We start from the raw sequence: 9,147 nt of genomic DNA, 5'->3' as shown, positions 1-9,147 counted from the left end.
GGCTGGTCTAGCTTCACGCCGGCTGCTCTCTCTGTCATGCAGCCCTTTCTTGCTGTTTATTGCCTGTAGCTGTGTCCTCCATGGGATAAAGTCAAAGTACCTCTTTACTGTTGTTGAACCAATGTATATGCCTCTTTGGGGCCAACTCTTTTCAGTACCATGGTAAGAAAGCCTGGTATTACACGACAGATTTATTTGGTTCTTCTTTGTCTGGGTTTTTTACTTTGCAGATCAAAGACTGAAGAGAGATTATCATAACAGACAGTAATGTTATCAGGGATTTCTAACAGGGACTTGGTCCCAAGGGAGAAGGGGTTAGGGAGTTCTGTCACAGGAACAGGAGTCCCTATCCCCAGGAGGGGAGTCCCTCACTGTGATGTTCTGTTTTCTGCCACCCTTAGGGGGACTACTGGGTAGTGGCCTCACCTCCCTAGCCTGCCAGGGCAAGGCTGAGGAGAAGTGACGAGATCCTGTGAATCATCACAAAAGGCACAGGCAAACACACCTTTCGGGTGAGAAACAAATCAGCAACTTGCAAAAACCAAATCCAACATTTTTACAGTACAGTGAAGCAAATGCGCTTGGTTCCTAAACGATATGAAATTCTAGGAACAGTTTAGGAAACTGGACCTTCTGTTTCTTTTTATGCTCAGCTGCTGAGGGCATTTCAATATATTCATGTGTTTGCATTTATTGCCTCTAGCATTGCCATGCATCTTGTTCAACTGAAGAAGAGGGGTCCCTAGTTAAAGATGGAGGCACTCCATCTGTTGTTCCTGTGAGCATTGTTGCTATTGACTTAAACAGTAAATATATCTTGATGATTTTTGTTCAATAGGGCTCCGGAAGAAACCTCATTAATGCTCTTGTTGAATTTTATCTTGGCTGTGGTGAGCAAGGGTGGGCAAAACTATATGCTGTATTTTGTGCCATGCCAGTTCACCTATGTCAGGGTTACAAGCAAGGCTTAAATACGATTTTACTCCTTACTTTGAATCAAGCGACTTTTCATGGAGTAAGAAAGTAATTGGCTTTACCAATAGGGATATGTCATGCTTATTAAAATATCTTCTTTTCCCTTAAAGTTCCTTTTGAGATCAAGCAAGAATATCTGAATTCCTACCAGTGCCATTGCTCTACTGGTCACAGATTAAAAAAATAGCAATGGAGCCTTATGGGTAGAAGCAGAGTGGTAAGCTTCTATATGTTATGCATTCCCGTTTTTGTTGGGCACCTTTTCCTGTTTTTAAAGAGTACAAATTAATGGGTTATATGCCTCTTAGCTGTAAGGCTTGTTTTGAGTAAATGTTGTCACGACTTACAGGACAATGTAATGTATACACTAAGCAGATGCCCAGGAATTGTGATCATATTCTGTGGTGCAGTTATTCTGATGCAATTATCGCCCTTGCACAAATTATGAGACATGTTCTTCTGGGCCTTGAATTTCTTGATTAAAGTGAAATTTAGGGTCCATGAAGTCCTAAATGCATGTTTTCTGACACATTCCTTTTAGTTGCCATTATTCCATTTTCAAAAATTGTATCCTAGCTGAATTTTTTGACAGCTGCATCATTGATAAGCAATATTAAAAGGAGTGTTTTTTTCCCAATTGCTTTAAACACTTTCTGCATTGTCTTTGAGGAGTGTTGACAAATGATTAGTCACAACTAAACTTTTGTTTATCCTGAGCATATAAAGCTTTTTTTGTACATACATGTCTTTTTCTCTGCACATGAGTACTTTTGGTAGGTACTATGGCTTATCTTGAAGTCTGGACTTGTTGATGAGGGTTTATAGTCATTTGGTCAAAAACAAAAATGTCGAACGTCATAATGTCGAAAAGAAAATGTCGAGAAAAAAAGTCACATTTTTTTTCAATGTTTTTTTTCGAAAAGGGGGGGTTACCCCCAAAACCCTTTTTTATTTTATTTTACCCATTTTTTATACTTACCAAACCCAAAAAATACATATAAATAAAAAAATAATAGATTCAACTTTTATTTCAACATTCTTTTTTCAACATTTTTGTCATTCGACTTTTTATTTTCGACATTATGACTGCACACCGTTGATGAGCTCTCTTTATAATCACATGTTAAAGATTTGAATTGCAGTGGTTGGGAAGCTCCCTTCCAACTCTTGGGAAGCTCACAAAGTATGCATGCTCACAAAGTGTCTTACCTCGTTGTTCAGTTGCGCCTGAGGTCTAGACAAGGTAGGGCCTGAGCAGGACAGGCCCACCCAAAATCTGTAAATGCCCACTCAGCAACGCTCCATGGGGATTTACAGATGTTGAGGTTACTGAGCTGGGCCCAGCTACATTAGCTTCAGCCACCACTTGTTAGACAATCCTGGCTACGCCTATGAGTTACGCATTTGGAAAATGATGTGCGCACAAAAGCTAACCATTTCCACATTTCCAATCTTGGACACTACCAATGTAGGGAATCTATTACTAATGTCCACTTCTTGTTAAAAATAGTGGACAAAGTGGCTACTAATCAATTTCAAAACCACCTTCAATCCCTAAATATTCTACAACCTAGGCAATCTGGCTTTCGTGCCAATCATAGAACTGAAAGTGCATTGGTCCACCTTCAAACACAAATGCTGGATATGGTGGACAGAGGGAAATCCGGCCTTCTGATGCTCCTGGATTTATCCTCAGATTTCGATCTGGTGGACCGCGAAAGGCTTCTCTTAGCCCTACAAGCCATTGGGGCTTGTTCAAGAGATGCTGTTAAATGGTTCAGCTCTTTTCTTGGTAATCGTAGTCCAGGACCAAGCATCCTCTCTGCAATCTAGGATCACGTGCACTGTGCCTCAAGGTGCTTGTTAGTCATCCGTCATGTTTAATGTTTATATTTGCTATTTGTGCGAGTTACTGGATGGCCGAGGTTTTGTGTTTTGCAACTATGCTGATGATACACAGCTCTTGATAGAATTGTCGCGTGACTACTCTATTGACTCTAACAAGGTTAAAAATGTATATGGTGCAGTAAAAAATGGATGGCTTCTAATTGGTTATGCCTAAATAGCTCCAAGATGGAGTTGCTAATTATCAGTTCCCCTGAGCCCCGAGCAAAGACAGACCCCCATTTCTCGAGTTTTAGGATCGAGTGACAGGATATTAGACTACTGGAAAAAGTTAAAACCCTTGGGGGGTCATTATAACCCAGGCGGTAGGGGGTTAATGGGTCTGGTAGAGCTGCCGGCCCCGTTAACCCCCTACCGTCTCATTACGAGTCCCCTCGCGGGACCCGCTTACCAGGCGTCCTCAGCGGGTCCCGCGAGCAGCCCAGCATGCTAACAACTGGCCTGTGATTAACGGGGCCATTGTTAGCATGCTCCCTATTCCCATTGAGCCCTATGGGGGCTCAAATGGGAATGGGGATGGACCGGGACAGGGTTGGCTGAACGGGGAAATACCGGGCCCTCCAACGTTGGAATGGCCCGGTACTTCCCCATTCAGGGAACCCGGACTCGGTACCCGGAATGGAGGTAGCCAAGCCGCAAATTGCAGCATGGTTACCTCCTTACTCATAATAACCCCCTTGGTGTGTTTTTGAAGCATCATTGGGAGCTGATACTCAGGTAGACAATGTTGTTAGGAAATCCCAATACCATCTAAGGTTGCTGAGGTTGATGAAACCCTTTGTATCTCAGAAAAAACTGTGCAACACTTGTAAGAGCAGTGACAACGCCCTGACTGGACTATTGCAATGTCCTCTTCTGCAGTGCCAGTCAGAATAACTTACCTAAACTGCAAGTTCTGCAGAGCCACGCAGAACACATCATTAGGAATGTCGCCGAACAAGAGCATATTTCAACTCATAGAAGCGACCTTCACTGGCTTCCCGTTTCAGCCAGTATTGAATTCAAGCTGAACATCCTGGTGCATAAATGCACCTATGGCTCAGGCCCTATCTACTTAAAGGAGTGTTTGCAACCATCAATCTGCCAATCGATCTACAAGATTGGCAGGCACTTTTAAATTTACCTGCCCTAGAGTTAGATGCACAAGAGGTGGTGGCTGTTCCTTTCCACGCAGCAGTGTTCTCCCTCTGGAAGGGATATTTTGACAGTAATCGTGCCTGTACAATCACCTTTTATGTAGGCATGACAATCTACCAAACTAAAAACCTGTAAAAGGAGCCTCAGGCCCTAGTAATAAATGCCTGGCAGTGATAGAGGGCACTAGAGGGCCAACCAAGATGGCCACCTTGGCGTAGGCTCCCGATCAGCCCCGCATCAATCCTGCATAATCCTTGCTGTTTTCGGTGTTTCCACGTATTCCTTGCACGTCCCCGGTAAAACGACGAACCCCAGCTGCCTGCACGCGAAATTTGGAAGAAAATCGGCCGCTCCAAGACATTATACGGCCGGCGGGGTCTAGAGGCCGGGCTGCATCCTGCGGGCCTACCGGGCGCGGGCTAGAGTGCGACCGCCGACGCCCCCCTGCGGAGACCCGGAGACTTCCTGCACGGAGACCTGGCGTAGTGAGGAACAAGTGAGGCGTAACAGAGACGCCCCCCCGACAGAGCTGCGGAGGATCCGGTGTTCCCGCCGGACCCGGTTGCCATGGGTGCTCCGGCGCCAGAGCCCGGAAGGCTGGGCGCGAAGCTACCTGTCACCGTCGCCCCATCCCCGCCCCCCCCATCCGAAGATCAGACAATACGCACCAGAATCCAGTGAGACGTCGCAAGCGGGGGCGATCAGAGAGATCCGGTGAAACCTGGGAGGGCCGAAGCGCAGACAGCCCGGAGTACGAGCGGACGGCCACGTGTGGAGGTAAGGAGTGGGAGGAAGGTCGTGGTCATCCCTTTTCGTGGAGACACGGACTCGGGCCCCCCCCTCCGCCGGTGCGCCTCGGAGGGCAGACTCACCTGACTACCGCGGGAGGCTGCACGTCGCCAGCCCACCTTCTCCTGGCCCCAACGCTCCAGTTGACAAAGGCAGCATGGCGAGTTGAACTCCAATTCGGAACAGAGTCCCGAAGTAACACCCCGGCGATATCAGGGGTCCCCCATCCTCCTCTTCCAAGTGAATTAACCTAAATAATATTTTTAAAATACCCACAGATACAAGCACGGACCCCCCCCGGGACCGCACGCAGCATCATAACTGATACGGGGGCCCGTTCCAGGAGACCCTCCCCCACCTTTCTTCCCGATCAGGAGGGAACAGAACTTGGCTAGAGCAAGAGCTTTGTTTCTCGAGGTTCCTGGGACCAGTACTCTCGGGACATTACAAGAAACCCTTTTTAGCAAAGAGCCCTCGGAGCACCCTGGGCGAGGCAGTCCGCGCCCCACCAGCCCCTTCCAAACCCTCAGTCAAGATGGGAAAATACGATAAATCCCAGAGAAAACTTAACTTTGACGGCAGCACAACCCCAAAAGCACCCCTCATTCAGGAAGACCAGGCGCCCTCTTCAGCATGTCCAATCCAAGAAGAGGTATCAGTTAATCTGTCCGAAATCAAAGAAATTCTTCTGGAATTGAAGAGCGGCATCGGTAGCCTGAATAGCAAAATGGATGGTCTAGCCTCCAAAGTAGACTTGATGCAACATTGTTTGGACTCACACACTGAACGGATGAACGAAATGGAACACAGGGTGTCTAATCTCGATGATAACTCCTCAGCCCTGACAAAGTCTTGCAACTTGAAAGGCAAATTAAATCTATTATTGATAAATGCGAGGATTTGGAGGGCCGATCGAGAAGGAACAACCTACGGATAGTGGGCGTGAGAGAGCACCAAGTGCAAGGGAAAATGGAGGACTTCGTGGAGTCCCTCTGCACCACCCTATTTGGTCGTGACGCCCTATCCCAAACCTTCATAATCGAGAGAGCACACAGGGTACCCTCGTCCAGACCGGCCCCAGGCTTGCCACCCAGGCCAATCGTAGCAAGACTTCTTAATTACAGAGGCCGCGATTCCATCCTTCGACTGGCCAGAGAAAAAGGCGAACTACGGCATGAGGGGGACACAATCCACTTTTATCCTGACTTCTCCCCGGCGGTCCAAGCTCAGCGGAAAACATTCACCAATGTTAAACAGAGACTTAGAAACAGTCAAGTAACCTATTCAATACTATTCCCCGCAAGGCTCAGAATACTTCACGAGGGGAAAGTTCACTTCTTCCATTCCCCCGAAGAAGCCAATACCTTTCTGGATCAACTGGGTTGTCCAGTACAGAACCAGGCTCGGCCAAGACCTCAAAGAGACAGAAACCTCAGGAATCCTCCATAAAACAGGGGAACCACGTGGTTCATTGCAGGCATAGTCACGTTGTTGAATACACCGGATCACATACACTATACGTAAGTCGGGGCTGAATCACCAGGGAAGCCCCTGGTGCCCCTAGCACATCGACCGTTGGGGTCACTTGGGAAGCCCAGAGCGCCCCTAGCACAGCCACTGTTAAGTTGTTTCGTTCCAAGTGGAGCTTGCTCCGCCGAGGTGAATTTTCACCCCCCAGCATGGTGGCTCCAGGGGTTACTTTGGTTGTTTATTGGTTCATGAGGCACCTCTCGGTGGGCCAGTTGGGGGTTGCCCACCCTACAGAGAGTAACGTCTCAGGCCGGTTGGGGGTAGCCTGCGGTTCGAGCCCTCAGAGTTCATTGGGAATGTTCAGCGCCTCCGGATCCCGACCACCCTGCTTCTCACCCGCTCTTGGCCCATCATCTGCACCGTCACCTCAGCCGGACTCCCACCCTTGAACATCGACCCCGGCACTAATCTGAGCATACCCAGTCCTTCGCAGTCCACTGAAATGGCAAAATGGCCCCAGATAAAAACTAAATTACCCCATTCAATGTCTTAACATGGAATATAAGAGGCGGCAATAGCCCCGCTAAAACCAGAAAAATTCTGCATTACCTCAGGCGCCACGAAGTAGACGTGGCTCTGATCCAAGAGACTCATCTCACCCCAGGGAAGGATCATCAGTGGGCCAAGAGCTGGGGATGTCACAGATACTTCTCATCCTTCTCCACATACGCGAGAGGAGTCGCGATCCTCATATACAGGAGGCTCAGTTTCAGGTTACTTCATACGGCAAAATACAACAAGGGAAGGGCGATTCTAGTGTGTGGCATCATCGCAGGCCAGAAAATATCTTTCATCAATTCATACGCGCCGAATGTGGACGGCCCCGACAACTTCGGTTGGGTGCTAACTCAGCTCTCCACCCACGACCCAGCAACAATCATCTGGGGTGGGGACATGAACACGGCTTTGGATCCTACAAGAGACAGATCAAAGGCCTCGCAACAACTGCCCTCTAAAGCCTGTCTCCAAATAAAAGAAATTTGCAAGGCGTTTGATCTCCAAGACATATGGAGAGTCTCTAATGGGGAGCAGCGAGATTTCACCTTCCATTCTGCAGTCCACAACACAAGCTCCCGGATCGACTATTTCTTTACCTCCAAAAACGGGCCCCTGACATGTGGCCGGTGCTGTATCCACCCGGGAACGCTCTCAGACCACTCACCACTTTTCCTTAAACTGATGCCATCCAACCCCACTCCGCCATTACAACGCTGGCACTTTAAAGGGGGCTCGCTACGTGATGAAGTCTTCGCCTCTGAATTGAAGGAGGAGATGGACGTGTTTCTTGAGGCCAATCTGGGCTCGGTCCCCTCTGCAGGCACCATCTGGGAGTCTTTAAAATGTTTTATTAGAGGAGTATGCCACACCAAAGAAAATGGTATCCTTAAACTCATAAGGAGCAAGCTCAAAACCTGCAAAGACAAATTAAAGCATCTTGAAACCCAGAATACGAACATGGCCAGCCCGGAGTCCGCCGCAGCCCTGAAAATAGAACTGCAAAAATTCAATGCTGCAGCAGATCGAGAAGTCCAATTTTTAAGCCGCCCCAACGAAGTCCGCCAATACGGCCAGGGCCAAAAACCAGGTGCCCTTCTGGCGAATCTAATCAGAGCTGATAAAAAACAATCCCAAATCGAAAAGATCCGAACCAAGCAAGGCGAGGTACTCCACATGGACGAAAAGATCGCAGAGGAATTCAGCCGATTCTACCAGGATCTCTACAGTGCCAAAATTCCAAAAGACTCTAATGCCCCAATAGAATATCTAGAAGACACAGAGCTTTACTGGGTCGAGCAACACCTACGCGAACCACTGAACGAGCTGATCTCACAAGACGAGATTAGAGCGGCCATAAAGTCCCTACCCTCTTCTAAGGCGCCGGGCCCAGACGGCCTAACAGGAGAATTCTATAAAGCCTTTGCAGATACCCTGGTTCCTCTCCTGGCGGCTGTGTACGAAGAAGCGCTGGAAGTGGGGACTCTCCCTCACTCCTCTTGTGAAGCCAATGTCATCCTTTTGCATAAACCGGGAAAACCACCGGAAGACTGCGCTTCGTACCGTCCTATCTCCCTACTTAACCTCGACAATAAAATTCTTGCCAAGGTTCTAGCCAACAGGTTGATGCCCCTGATGCCTGCCATTGCACTAGCAGACTAAGCCGGTTTTATACCAGGCCGCAATACAACCTTTGGCATCCGGAGAATGTTCGGAATCATCGAGGCACTAGACCCCACAGATCAGGCAATTGCGGTCCTGCTAGACGCCGAAAAAGCGTTCGATTCAGTGGAATGGCCGTTTATGTTCATGGTTCTCACCAGAATGGGACTGGGTGCCCGTTTCATCAAGCTCATCTCGCTCCTGTACACAAAGCCACAAGCTAACATCATTGTGGGCACCGCAAAATCAGCTCCAATAGACCTGCAGCGGGGAACAAGACAAGGCTGTCCACTCTCAGCTTTAATATTCGCCCTGGTGATGGAACCACTAGCCTCCAACCTTCGTGAGCTCCGACAACAGAGGGGTCTCATCATTGGCCCACATAGGCTCATAGTTTCCCTGTACGCCGACGACGTGGCGCTCTTCATACGAGACCCTGAGGCTAACCTGAACCCAGTCATGAGGGAAGTCATCAAGTTTGGGGCGGCCTCTGGTCTAAAAATCAATCATGCGAAATCAGTCGTCTTTCCACTGACGCGTGCCAAAAAACAGTTTGCAGACGAATTCAACCTCACATGGAAGTCCGCCAGGGTTCGGTACCTGGGGGTGCAGATGTCTCTGGATCGGCACAAGGTGTTTCGTGATAACTACGAG

Source organism: Ambystoma mexicanum, chromosome 13, assembly GCF_040938575.1.
Source record: "Ambystoma mexicanum isolate Mex_15411 chromosome 13, UKY_AmexF1_1, whole genome shotgun sequence".
Classification (NCBI taxonomy): domain Eukaryota; kingdom Metazoa; phylum Chordata; class Amphibia; order Caudata; family Ambystomatidae; genus Ambystoma; species Ambystoma mexicanum.
The sequence above is the reverse complement of the archived record's forward strand: the minus strand, read 5'-3'. Positions refer to the sequence as shown.